The following is a 13,199-nucleotide window of genomic DNA, read 5'->3' as shown; positions in this document are numbered from 1 at the left end:
ATCTGTCAAGAGCGCTTTGATTGTGGGATCCTGCATGGCAGGGGGTTGGACTGGTCTCTTCCAACCTTGTGTGATTTTGTGACTTTTGTGTGTGGGGGGGGGGGAGGTAGTTGTGAGTTTCCTGCATTGTGCAAGGGGTTGGACTAGATGACCCTGGTGGTCCCTTCCAACTCTATGATTCTATGATGTGTCGCTTGTGACCACGATCAAGTAATTCATTCTATAGTATTCACCATTGCTATGTATGGGTGTGAAAGTTGGGCAATGAAAAAAGATGACAGGAAGAAAGTTAATTCATTTGAAATGTGGTGTTAGAGGAGTTTTACAGAAACCATGGACCACCAAAAGGCAAATAAGTGGGTTCCCTAGAAGCTAAAAAGACCAAACTGAGGCTATTGTATGTTGGTCACATTCTGAGAAGACAAGAGGCGCTGGAAAAGTCAATAATGCTAGGAAAAGTTGAAGGTAGCAGGACAAGGGGAAGACCCAACATGAGATGTATTGAGTCAATCAGGCTAGCCACAGTCTTCAATTTGCAAGACCTGAGCAAGTCTGTTAATGATAGGATATTTTGGAGGTCATTAATTCACAGAGTCGCCATAAATTGGAAGTGACTTGATGGCACGTAACACATACAATGCTTATTATTACTGTTTCTAAAGTGGATTCTAAGGTGTATCACAGTGTTCCTAACAAAGAATCAAAATATCTAGTAAAGTTTAACAGATCACAAATAAAGCTTAACAAGTCACGCACAATTTTACAGCAAACACAAACGTCAAATTATGCCCTGTTTAGTCTAAAACTGAGCAATAGTTAAATGGGGTCCCTCAAAGTAAACTGTCTATAGATAGTAGAAAAGGGCAAGAGTCCAGTAGCACCTTAAAGACTAACAAAAATATTTTCTGGTAGGGTATGAGCTTTCGTGAGCCACAGCTCACTTCTTCAGAACTGTATAGATATTAACTGAATTTGAAAGACTGAATCAGCTCAAAAACAAGGTGGATAGTTTGAAAACAGGAAATTGCTTTCTGAAGCCTGTTTTTATCCCAAAATCTAGAGGCTCAATGGATATCTTTACATCTTTTGATACATACTGGCTTCTAATAGACAGCTAACACAAAACTTGTTTCCAGAAATTCCATAGACTGATATCAATGGCCTTAGACTGGAATAGAGTCTAAGCAAGCTTCAGTAAAATGACATCCTCTAATAGAATAAACTGAAACAGGAATTTTATTAACAGCCACAAGTTTGCATCCTCCCCCATAGTAGTCAGATATCAGTATCTCAATTCTACTTTGAGGGGAATTACCTTCATCATTTTTGCTCACTAGCCATAACCCTTGCTCCCTTCTTGCCCTAGTACTTAAAGCCTAGTAGGGCATGTGCTGTAATAGGGTTGCCAGCTCTGTGTTGGGAAGTCCCTGGAGATTTGTGGATGGGGCCCAGGGAAGGAAAGGTTTGGGGAGAGGCTGGTGTTTAGTGGGTCATAATGCCACTTTCTGAAGCTGCCTTTTCTCCAGGGGAAGTGATCTCTTGTCTGGAGTTCAGTTGTAATTCTGGGAGATCTCCAGGCTCCACATGGAGATTAGCAACCCTATGCTAGAAAGACGTTTCCCCTCACTTTTTAAATTTTATCAAAAGTTTCATGGAACTGAAAAGATTTCCAGCAATTAGACATCATGAATGGACAATAGTTAATATTAGTTTTACCACAGTAAAATTATTTTTATATCAACTGGATCATAGGCATAACTATGTTTCAACAAATCCCGTAAAATTATTCAAGTACTAACAAAGACAAATTAATCACAAGAAAATAAGATGGTCATACAGCCAAACCGACAGAGACAGGGCATTTTTGGTGGCGGTGTCTGACTGTCTCCCTTGAGGCTCACCTGGTATCTTACTCTCATTTAGATATCAGGCCAAAACAATGCTCTGTACTTGGGCTTTTAACTAAAGGGTTCCATCTTTTTATGGTCAGCTCCTAGCCTGAGGACCGTATATCAACATCATTTTGGCCTGCTTTGTTTTATGTGGTTTTAGACCCGGGCTTGTTTTCAGTGGCTGATTTTCTTGGAATGTTTTTGTTCTTATTGATATTATTTTTATTTTTATTTTTTAACATTTATTTGCTTTGTGGCTTGGACTGTGTTTCACAGGATCTACCCTATTGACCAAATAATGAGACAAACCCAGGTTTCTGGCAGTCATACATCACCTGGCCAATTACAGGGGTCAATTTTGCATACCACTAATACCTTAAACACCAGAAACAGGTTTCAGCTGTAAGCAAACACTATTTCAGATAGCTCCCTAATCAAGGTACCAAGCCCCACAAAAATGAGCATTTGAGTTTCCAGCCCCTTCAAACCAGAATAAAACCAGTCACTCTTATCCAGGTTTTCCATGCTGAATAAAAGAATTGCTCAGGTTTTATCTGTCACTTTTTGAAAGCTATAAAAATTCCTAAAACTTTGAAACAATGGGAGAAAAGTTTTGATTTTGGAAAAAATTGAAATACATGCACTAATTTTCAGACCAAATTTTTATTGCTTGAACAGCATAAATGCATCATGTATAAGTTAGCACTTAAATTATATATATTACTTACTGACAAAACTAATCATATAATAAATATATCCTTGAAAATATGTGACATGTCTACAGTATACACAGGACAGTTTCAGGTGGATAGTAGTTGAGTCCAGTAGCACCTTAGAGAAACAAAATTATCCAGAGTATACACTTTCATGAGTCTAAGCTCACTTCATCACATACAAATATAAATGAAGATCCATCATCCCTTATATATTGGTATTTTTCAGATATATTCAGGTTTCTGGATAGTATCTGGGATTTTTTAGGATACTGGTAAATGGGTCCAGAAAAATCCCGGAAGTATTCAGTATTAACTGGGAGTATCAGGAGCCAGCATTTGAAGGCTTCCAAGACTGTTTTTCTTTTTTGGGGTGTCTGTGTATTCCTGGGATTAGAATTGGATTGCCAGATTGATTTGTCTTAGATTATTTCCTTTAAAAATTGGTTGTTGACTTTACAAAGTTGTGTTATTTGCTCGAGTTGCTTCATGTCAAGTTTGGTTTTTGCTGTGGATTCTTGGGTTTTACATTTGCTAGGCTTGCACCAGCGTTCCCATTTGGTTTGGCTTAGATGATTCTCAGGTTGTAATTTTTTTTCCCCAATAGGAATCAGTGGAGGATGGTTCAGGGCACTTATTCAGGAGACCATGTTCACTTGAAGTTTGGGGATTATTTAAAGGACAGGCACCAGCAGCTTCACTGCAACATTGGTGCCAGTAGCTTTAAAAACAGTCCCTCCAGCCTCCTGGAAAGATTCCTCATAGGGAATAATGGAGCAAAAATATCAGAATCCCCCACCCCAAAAAAAACCTGGATCTGAATATCATTCTAGTGTTTGGAGCCTAGGAAATGGGGAATACCAATATTTTTTGGCTCTCTGATATCTGGATCTGAAAAATACTGATTTTTTAACTCTATATCCCTAGTGCGGAATTAAAATGCAAAATGCAATCATCTTGATTAAGCTAGGAAACACGCACAGAGGTGGGAAATGCAGATAGTATACATAGAAATTATCAATATATCTAATTCTCACATCTGTAAACATTTAAATTCAGAGATTGCAACCATAAAGAAACATGAGAGAAAAGCCCCAGGCTTCCAGAAAAATCAGAAATCTTAAAAAAAAATGCACTAGGGGATTAAAAGCCCCAACATAATACAAGCAGTGTCTGTACCCTTAAGAAAGTAGAATTTAGTGGCCATTACAGGGATTGCTTGGCAACCACAACAATATTGCCGGCTTTCAAGTTTGGGTTTCTTTCAGAAAAAGAAGGGGAGCATTTCATGGGCCATGTTGGCCTCTCATTCCATCTCTGCACTTCTCCCTCCTGCCTAGGAGGGAGGAGTCATCATTGCCAGATCCAGCAGCAACCACTGGGCAACTTATTACCATGAAATTTGTGCAGCTCATCCAGGTGCGACAGTGGCTACCAGAGGGACTGATACCAAATAACTCACCTGTGCCCAGGAGCAGCTTCCACAAAACCTGCACAACTTGGATGGGCCTGGCAGTGGTTACCACACAACTCACTTGAGTGACCTGCTAATGGCACAACTTTTTCAACTGGCCAGATTTTTTCTAGGGAGAGGCTGCCACAGGAGGGAACTCTGGTTTAACCGCAGAGTTTAGGGTGAATCTGATGGAGCAATGAGTTCACTTTTTTCCCACCAGAAGTGATATTGTGCAATGTGTGCTTGTGCAATGCCAACATAATTGTCTGCACCCCCCTCCCAGACTCTCCCAACCGGTTGCTAGCTATGGCTGGCATCCCTATTGAGATATACATGGAGCAGTCTGAAGGAGTGCATTTACACGTTCTGTTCCTTTATTGATTGGGAATTTCAATCTGTATTGTCTGCAATTTCTTCTGGGTTCTGGTTTATCTAGGACAGTTTCTAAAATTAAGGTACAGAATTGAATCATTGCAGTTTGCTACAGCATTGCCAAGTGCTACATAAATGCTGGGATACTTCACTTTGCTCACAGGTTTTTTTGTTTTTGTTTTTTACACCCTCACTACATTTCCCACACAAGGCAAACTAATACTTTTTTTTTTACAAACTAAATAAACAATGGCATTCACAGAAAAGAGATCTATGAAAGCAAAGAACACACTGATAAGACTATTTAATAAGATGGACCAAAAGACAAATTATTATGAGACCAAAAGTGAATGCAATTAAAAATATCTTTGTCTCTCTCTCTCTCTCTCCCTCCCTCCAATTTCAGCCCTTTAAGGATGGATCCCATGAAGCCAGTGGAATTCTGCTTTCTTGTGGTTGCTTCAGTGAACATTCAACGCTGTCGGTGAGTTTGGGATTAAAGTGAAAACCATCGACCGTTGATTGTACCCTCCAGCTAACCATCCTCCTCCTCCTCTTTGCTTCATGCTTTGACCTTTCGCTGAAGACAGTCGCAAAACCAGCACACAAGATTTTTTGGGTCTTCCCTTGCAGAGCTTCATACACACACAAAAGGTCACAATCAACATTCATTGCTGTCGGTGGGTTTAACTATGTGGACAAGCTCACTGAACAATGAATGCAACTGTGGCCCCACTTTTTACAATCACAGACAAATGGAACACTGGCTTTGAAAGCAACACTGGGCACTGATACGTTTGGCTGGAAAACTACCATGATCAGATTCAAGAGGCTGCAATATTTTCAAACTGTCTGCCTGGAGGGGGACAGGGAAGCATAGGGGTGTCGTGTGGCCTCAGTTGTCCAGGTATCGTACAGATTTTGGTCATACAGATTTTGGTGTCTGTCTGGGTCTTTCACTGGCCCAAATCCCCAGGTTCCATTTTAGAATAAAATATGTCTCTGGCCCTTGCAAATCATGCATCCAGTATTCTGCCCTATTCTGCTGCTTTCATAGCTTAGTAAGGTATAAAGTTGCTTCCACCTTCCACTGCGCTACCTAATGAGGAAAGTAACAGCTACGTTGGACGTACTTGCTAAATCTATCCTCAACAAACTCTTCCGGGAGTCATCTGAATTAAAGCTATACATTATGTGGGAAATCCAAGACTGGGTTTCCCAGCCTTGACCTTAGCTTAAAAAACAACTGCAGGTGAAGAAGCAGATTGAGATGAGGACCACAGTACTGGGGCTACACTTTCTGTGATTTCATTTATCCCGCTGAAATTGCCTCCTCCCAGAGGTGTTGTGAGTATGTGTGTGTCACAGTAGGAGAAAAAACAGAATACATGATGTAAATGACTTTGTACCCTAGTAGGGTGAAAGCAGCAGGAAATTTAATTTATTCAGCTGGCCCTGATTCAGATAGAGGACCCTTCACAGTTGCTTTTTACAGTTTATTTTTTCATTTAGAATCCTCTCATATTCAACTTTGGTCCTAGGCCTGGGGTGGGCTTTCCAAAAGTGGTTGCACTTTTGTCGGCAGAATGCATACAGAAGTGGCTGTACAACTTTGTCTTCTTAGGTCATGCCCACCTGTACATTAATAAACAATGTCACCAAAGCACAGCCAGTTAGCACTTAGAGTTTGCTTTCTGTAAACAAAGAGGCATACAGGGTACAACACTACCAGCAATTCATGCATTTTGCCATTGAGGTACTTTACCACCACACGCCCATAACCATTTTGGGATTAAAAAAATATATCCTATTGGTTTAAGAAAATACTGATCCAGACACCCATTTAAAGTTCTCTGGAGAGATACAGCCCTTCCCAACAACCTGGTGACAGACCTGGTAACTTGAAGAACATGTTCTAACAACCGCAGACAAATGTGTTCTTGGAGCAGAAAAATACTCCAAGATCCAAAACAATTACAAATTATTTTCAGAAGTTTTTCCTTTAAAATTAATTAACACATGTTAGTTTTTTAATATCTTTAATATATTTAATATCTTTAAATTTGAAATAACACAAACATTGTGTTATTTCAAACTTAAAAAATTATATCTTTTTAAAAGGTGAGTCAGTTTTTTTACAGGGTTGCTTAAGGGCTAAACACTGCAAGATCCAGCCACAGATCGTTCATTCAATATGAACTGTTATCCCCAAAAGAGACTAGAACCTAATCCTTGCATGAGCAGAGAGTCCAGTAGGAGCAGACTCAAAACAACTAGAAGATAATACAACAATTGATGTGTTTGATTTCTGTGATTAGCAAACAATTTGTATAAAACACATATTAGGCTATAAAGATATATGTGAGATATGGCAATCATGGGGAAGAAGATAATTCAGTTACCTCAACAAGGGTAGATTCTTAGGACATTATTTTATCAGGAGTGTCTGAGGAACTAGTAATTTATGGTATGAGTTTTCCCTACCATCTAAGTGTAATTAAATCCAACAAGTCCCATCACCACTGTTCAGTTCTGCCATCAGGCAGGAAGAAGAATAGGACACATTTCAAGTGTTAGTGCAAGCAGCAAAGGAAAGAACAAAGCTATAGAGACAGACAGCTGGTTCAGTTCCTTTTACAGACTGACAGGATTGAGGAACTCAATGTCCCAATCTGCACTGATTAGGTCAAATTGAGACCAGCCCAATCAAGACACCACCAAGAAGAATTTGGGGAGGAGTTTACACCTCCTGGAGAGGTCCAGTTGTCATTTTCAGAATCACTACCCAACAAAAATCACACATTAGATAGATTTTGGACTACTGGGAGATCTCTGGTTGATCTTCCCAGCATTTGGTAAAATGGTAATTGAAGCCATGTGGAGGCCTAGTCAAATTGAGGCCATGTGGGGATGGGCAGAGGGTGTTTAACTCTTTGTCCCATTACACTGTTATTAGCCCACCAAGTAAAAGAAATTCATCTCTTGCTGTACTTATGAGGGCTAAAAGCCTGGGAAAGGGATTGGCTTTGATCGGTAAAACCATGTAGAGGTTATGATTTGAACCTCTTCTTTCCTACCTGTCTGACCCCAATTCAAGCTGCGCCCCTTTGTACCTTCTCTCAACCTTTTCAAAACACTAGGAGGATCTAATCACAGATCTCCCAGAGTCTCTCATCTGTTCCGACTCTTTGTCAGAACAGAAGGAAGTATCTGGAGTCTCATTCTTGAAGTACTTTCATAATGGTATGGAGCTCACGTATCCTGCTGTGATAACAGCCTATTTTAATTTTGTTCTGCAATGATACTCATGCTGTGATTATGTGATTATTTTACAAATATTATGGTTTAGAAGTTCACATCTGGGTGTATTTATTGTCATATTTCAAATAACTCTTTTTCTATACAGACTTATTTTAATGATATGCACACCTTTTGTACTCTTAATTTCCTAATGGTATGATTCTCTGTACAACAATCATTTGCCAGAAGTACTGAAACATACAAAAAAATGCATTCTGTTTTTAAAAAGTATACAGACAGTTACATTCCAGACAAAAGACTGCAATGCTTTGCAGAAATTCTCACAGTTGTGAAAACCTAATTGAGGGACACAGTACACAAAATAGAACTGCCATTGCAAATTGCTTGGTGATTTTGCAAGTATTATGTGCTACCTTCCTAACATGCTTTTAAAAATGTCCTTGCTGCTTCTCAGAATGCAAAAAAAATTAAGAGGTAGAAAGTGACAAGACAAATTGGTTTAAAAAATTAATGTCAAGCAACAATTAGTCATGGGATCAGCGGTATATTCATTGCACATTATCCTATAATATTTGGTTGATTAAATATTTAATGTCAGTGCTTTGTTTTAGAGTTGTGCTGAACTGAGCGTATCAATATATAAAGAGTTCCTAATAAATACGCACTATCACAGAACTGACCTATCCTTAGTCAGTGGCCAGAGGACCAGAGGTTGCTGGGATTTTGCACACATTTATTACCCAACAAAGGAATGATCAGCCTGGTTCCTGCTGACAGTTTGCTTCCTCCTTCCTGGTTCCTAAAAAGAACTATCCTTTGCCTGGTGGCCACTGAAGCAAGGGAGAGGACAATATGGCCACATTCACCAACCAGAGCGGTGGTCTCCAACCCAGAGTTTTAAACCTTCACGTGGGTCACTGAACTCCATCTGCTGGTTAACAAGCCCCTTCAGACCCACCTTTTTTGCTGCTTTGTGGAATGACCTACTGCAAGGACACAAGTGTAGAGAGGAAGAGTGTCATACTTCCTGCCTCTTCTTGCACAAATGCTGAGAAGAACAGCAAGGCAAGGTCACTCAGAAGTAGAGAGAATTCCATTTAAATACAGGAAGATTTGGAGAATTCCCCCCACAAAAGCTCTCTCATGCCTTCTCTTTCTTCCCACAGCCCAGTGTGGCCTAGTCATTCCTGCTCCCACTAGAACTGTTGCATGTATGCTTGCAGCATGTAACTCCTTCCCAACTGATAAGGTCATGTATCTGGCTTCATGTATTTCTGTCATATGACTCAAATGTCATGTGACTTCCTGTTATGTATCCACAGCTCAATAGGTTTGAATCAGCAGTGTCTCTGAACATGAACAGTTTTGCAGGCATTCATGGCTATTCGGCACAAACCAACCTGACATCTTATTGATACTTTTGAATGTTGTAAATTCAGCTGTTCATTGTGAAATTCGCATAATCTTTTCTTCCTAGCTATTCACCACTCCAGTCAATTTTAGCAGCTACTGTCAATCTAACAGAATGTTTGCATAACACAAGAGAATAAAATGCTTCTCTTTGATTTCAATGCTTAGAAATTTATACCAATTTCTAAGTTTATTTGAAGTGACTTCCAATTTAAAAATTAATTCAATAATATTTAAAATAAACCAACAATCCAGTAAAAAAATACACACCACAGAATGCAGATACCACTGCCCAATAATGCAGAAGTCCACACACCCCAAGTCCACATATGGTAATCCTGGGAATGCTCTCCAAAAAGAGAAACCTTGCATAGAAAGTTAGGAAGGCAGCCTACATACCTCCTCCAGAAAACTGTTCCATTGTGTAGTCTTCTTTGAGAAAGAAGAAGTCATCTACAGAGAACTGAACTTACTGACTCCAGAAGCAACTGATGCAAGAACCTAAACTGACAGACCTTCAAGTAGGAGAGTGAAGGTCCCAGACTGAGAATGAGTTGGACACATGGGTCTCATGAGTTCTTCCTAGTTGATGTAATTCTTCTGCTTAGCAAGCGGACACGGGGATTTGTTTTCCTAAAGGAAACAGCCTAACATGTGCCAATACTGCACATTCTATGTAAGCGTATGTACATTACAGTTAGTTTCTAGATACAAGTATCCTGTAAGTACTTTCTTTGAACCTACTGGCTGTACATTTATGAACAATTAGTTTTGGATGCAGGACTGTTGATCTTTTTTTCCCCCACTAAGAAGCAATTTCAGAAATAATCCATGCCAGATTTTGGTGCAAAATAGTAAAGGAATCGGCCTTGTCCATTTGTAAAGCTGATTGTTCAAAGAAGAAAAGAAAGAAAGGGAAACCCAAACCACAACAATCTTTATGAGACTTGGGGAAAAGCAGAAATGGTACGTTTCAAGATGCGGAAATAAGATACCACTTCCTGCAGTATTAGCGAACGTACAGATGCAGTCTTGAAAATCGTCATTTAGCTTCCACTATGATTCAGTTTACAAGTGTTACACATTCTAAAAGTATTCCTGGACTTTTCTGTAGTAATGGAGTAATAGCAAAAGTTCCAAGTCCAAAGACTTGGAGAAATGTAATTCCCACTTTCCTGAATTTGGTAAGTAATGGGATAAAAGATTTCCCAGAGTAAACAGCTATAAACAGCAAGTCACATGCAACATATTCCCCTCCCCACATAACATCAAGAGGTATGGCTTTCGGAGCTGCTAATCCAGATGAGCTAGACTGCTCCCGCAGAACTGGCAAAGAGTCAGTAATAAGAGAATGCTTTCCACATATTACTCACTTCACTCTGCTCCAGAGAGGACTAACATGGACTGAAACAATCACATCCAATAATTTATACTGAAATCCTTTCAGCACCGTAGTTTGTAACAGCTGGTACTCATATTCTCCTACAGAGGATGGGTAAGGGACAGCTTATTCAAATATGCAGTAAATACGCCAACGCTTGCAAACAGAGGTGGCCTTTCATTCTGAAGTAGATGAGGTGTAAAAGGTGCAAGGGTAGCAGTGCTGGCTTGAGGTTAAAGAACAAACAAACCGCACACACTGCAACAGTTTTTATCATAGCTGGGATTTTTGGAAGGTTTGCGTGAAAGCTGACATTGAAAGCTTTAGACTGGAAACTGGTGCTTTGAACAAGGATCTGGGTTGCTTTGAAGGGAACCCGCAAGCATAAGTGTCTGCTTACCATAAGTCATGGAAGTCCCTTTCATGTGGCCTCTTCTCACAGAGTTTAATCAGAATGTGGATGAATGTTGCCGCACTGGAATTTGGGTTGCAAGCCCAGAATCCAGTTGCAGTGACGAGAAATCCAAAATGGATCCAGGGGATGTTGTGCTGGGCCGCATCCAGTATGATCAGATGCTTCCAAGTACGCCAATGGAGCCTATGATGTAGGCACAACAGCCCCAGTTACAAAGGTGTCCTAAGGTATTAAAAAATCATAATCCTTATATTGTATACATTAATATTGCAAGAGGAAAGAAATGATGAAACAGGAAGTATCATAGCTTTGTTTTAGGTTTCCCCTCCATTGGAATACCAATTCTTGAGTGTTTCCATGGTCAGATGGGAAAGGGAGGTGTTGTGTTGCATACATACAGAACTGCAGCATTATCTTTGATTGTGGCTGGCAGAGAGAGTGCCAACAAAGTTTGAAAACCACTTTCAGCCCCATCTCTACCTCCATTTCCCCATATGATTGTAAATATGTGATCCAATCAGCATTGTTTCCTTGCAGGAGAAGCTTACCACACTCCTTCCAATCTCCATAGCAAGCGGCGGCAACTCTACTATACTGGCAAGCAATTAAGCATTTGTGCAGTTTATCACTTTACTTCAAAGACCAACCAGTCAAACCAACTTTCCCAGGTGATTCTTCTCACCTCATTGTAGATCAGTCAGTTGACAAGGAATATTTTAGCATGACGAAATGCAGGTGTGTAGAAGAATGTGTGGTGAATGGCCGCCTGCATCTGGATCACTGTTTACCATGGCTATTGAGCATATTGTGGCCACTCCTCTTTCAGGAGCTGTGTGGCAGTACAGTAAATATGCATCATGCTGAAACCCAAGCACACAATGGTGGAAGATCTAAGTTTTGACATTATTAATTAGAGATCAAAATTTCACACCTGAGCTTGAAATTTTCTACAGTGTTTACAGATTAATTGAATGAAAATTAGTCACATTTCTTTTGTTCCCATTATAACTCCTCTAAAAAGTTATCTTTTCCAGAATTTTTGAGTAAGTATATGTGGAACTTCCTTTGTTTGGCCCTGTCTGTCACACACAGAAGGTCAGTTGTATTTTTTTCCTTTGTTTGACCAGTTGCTGACAAAAAACTCAAGTCCACGTCAGAAACTTACAGTACAACCGTGAGCAGAGTTACCCTCTAGGTCCACTGAATTCAGTGGTCTTATTAGGGTGTAACTTCGCCTTGGACTGCACTATTGTATCAAACGTCATTACCATGAAAAACTGTGTATTAGTGTGGTGCACACGTATGGAGTTTTCTCATTAAAGATCAAGACGCTCATTTCATAAGAGATTGTTCTTTCTTCCTGTTCTGTCTACTTACACCTGCACACACACTCACACAGAGAACATAGTTTAGGTAGTGCTGTTTCGTGTCAGAGCCATCTTGGATTTTGTGAAAATGTCCTGAACAAAAGGAATTTCAGAATGTGTCCATTTAAGAAATTGTTTGGGAATCTTATTTTAACCAAGCAGTTAAAAAAAGGCATATGCTTAACGAATCCCCATTTTGTTACTTTTATGCTATTTCTGTTCCTCTATAATAAATACCTTTTTGTTTCAATAAAAGTTTAATCTAAAAGGGTCTCTGCTTTGCACGCATATGTTACAAAAGAGCCTGCCTCAAATGCTTAGGCTCATGGGCCCATATCCTACCCCTCAGCTCTACAAAGTGTGAAGCCTTCCCCCAACAAGTGGTTCTTCCCCTGGCGAAAGAGCCATTTAACTTGGAGGAAAGCTCCTTCTAATGGAAGAAGGCTTCAAACTTTGCTGAGTAAGATACAGGCCATGCTTTCCTGATAACACCTTCCTGCCCCTGATGTACAGGAGGGGGAGCAGAGAGCTTTGGCTGGGATAGACAGGATTGCCTCAAGCCCTGAAGCCGTCCTTCTACAGCATGTGCTTATTTTGGGTCCCCCTTAATAATAAATTGGTGTTGGCAGTTACAGAGAAATAGCCTTTGCTAACAGATTAAATTGATGAATGGGCATGAACTGAGTGTTTTATTCCCAGGCAAATTCACCAGGGAGTTTCAAGGCAGTTAAAAAAAGAAAGAAAGGAGGGGGGTTTACAAACCCTTACACTGATAATAACAGCCTTGTCAAAATTACAAGTCTGCAGTCATTAATTTCTCCCTACTTCTTTTTATAATGCCTGAATATTTCTCAGTAGGATTCCATGACCAGAAAGAAAGCTGAGAGCAAGCCAGTCTTCTGCTCCTCCGATGCCAGAAATCAGATATTTCT

The sequence above is a fragment of the Euleptes europaea genome, chromosome 2 (genome assembly GCF_029931775.1).
Source record: "Euleptes europaea isolate rEulEur1 chromosome 2, rEulEur1.hap1, whole genome shotgun sequence".
Classification (NCBI taxonomy): domain Eukaryota; kingdom Metazoa; phylum Chordata; class Lepidosauria; order Squamata; family Sphaerodactylidae; genus Euleptes; species Euleptes europaea.
This window is presented reverse-complemented; position numbering follows the sequence as displayed.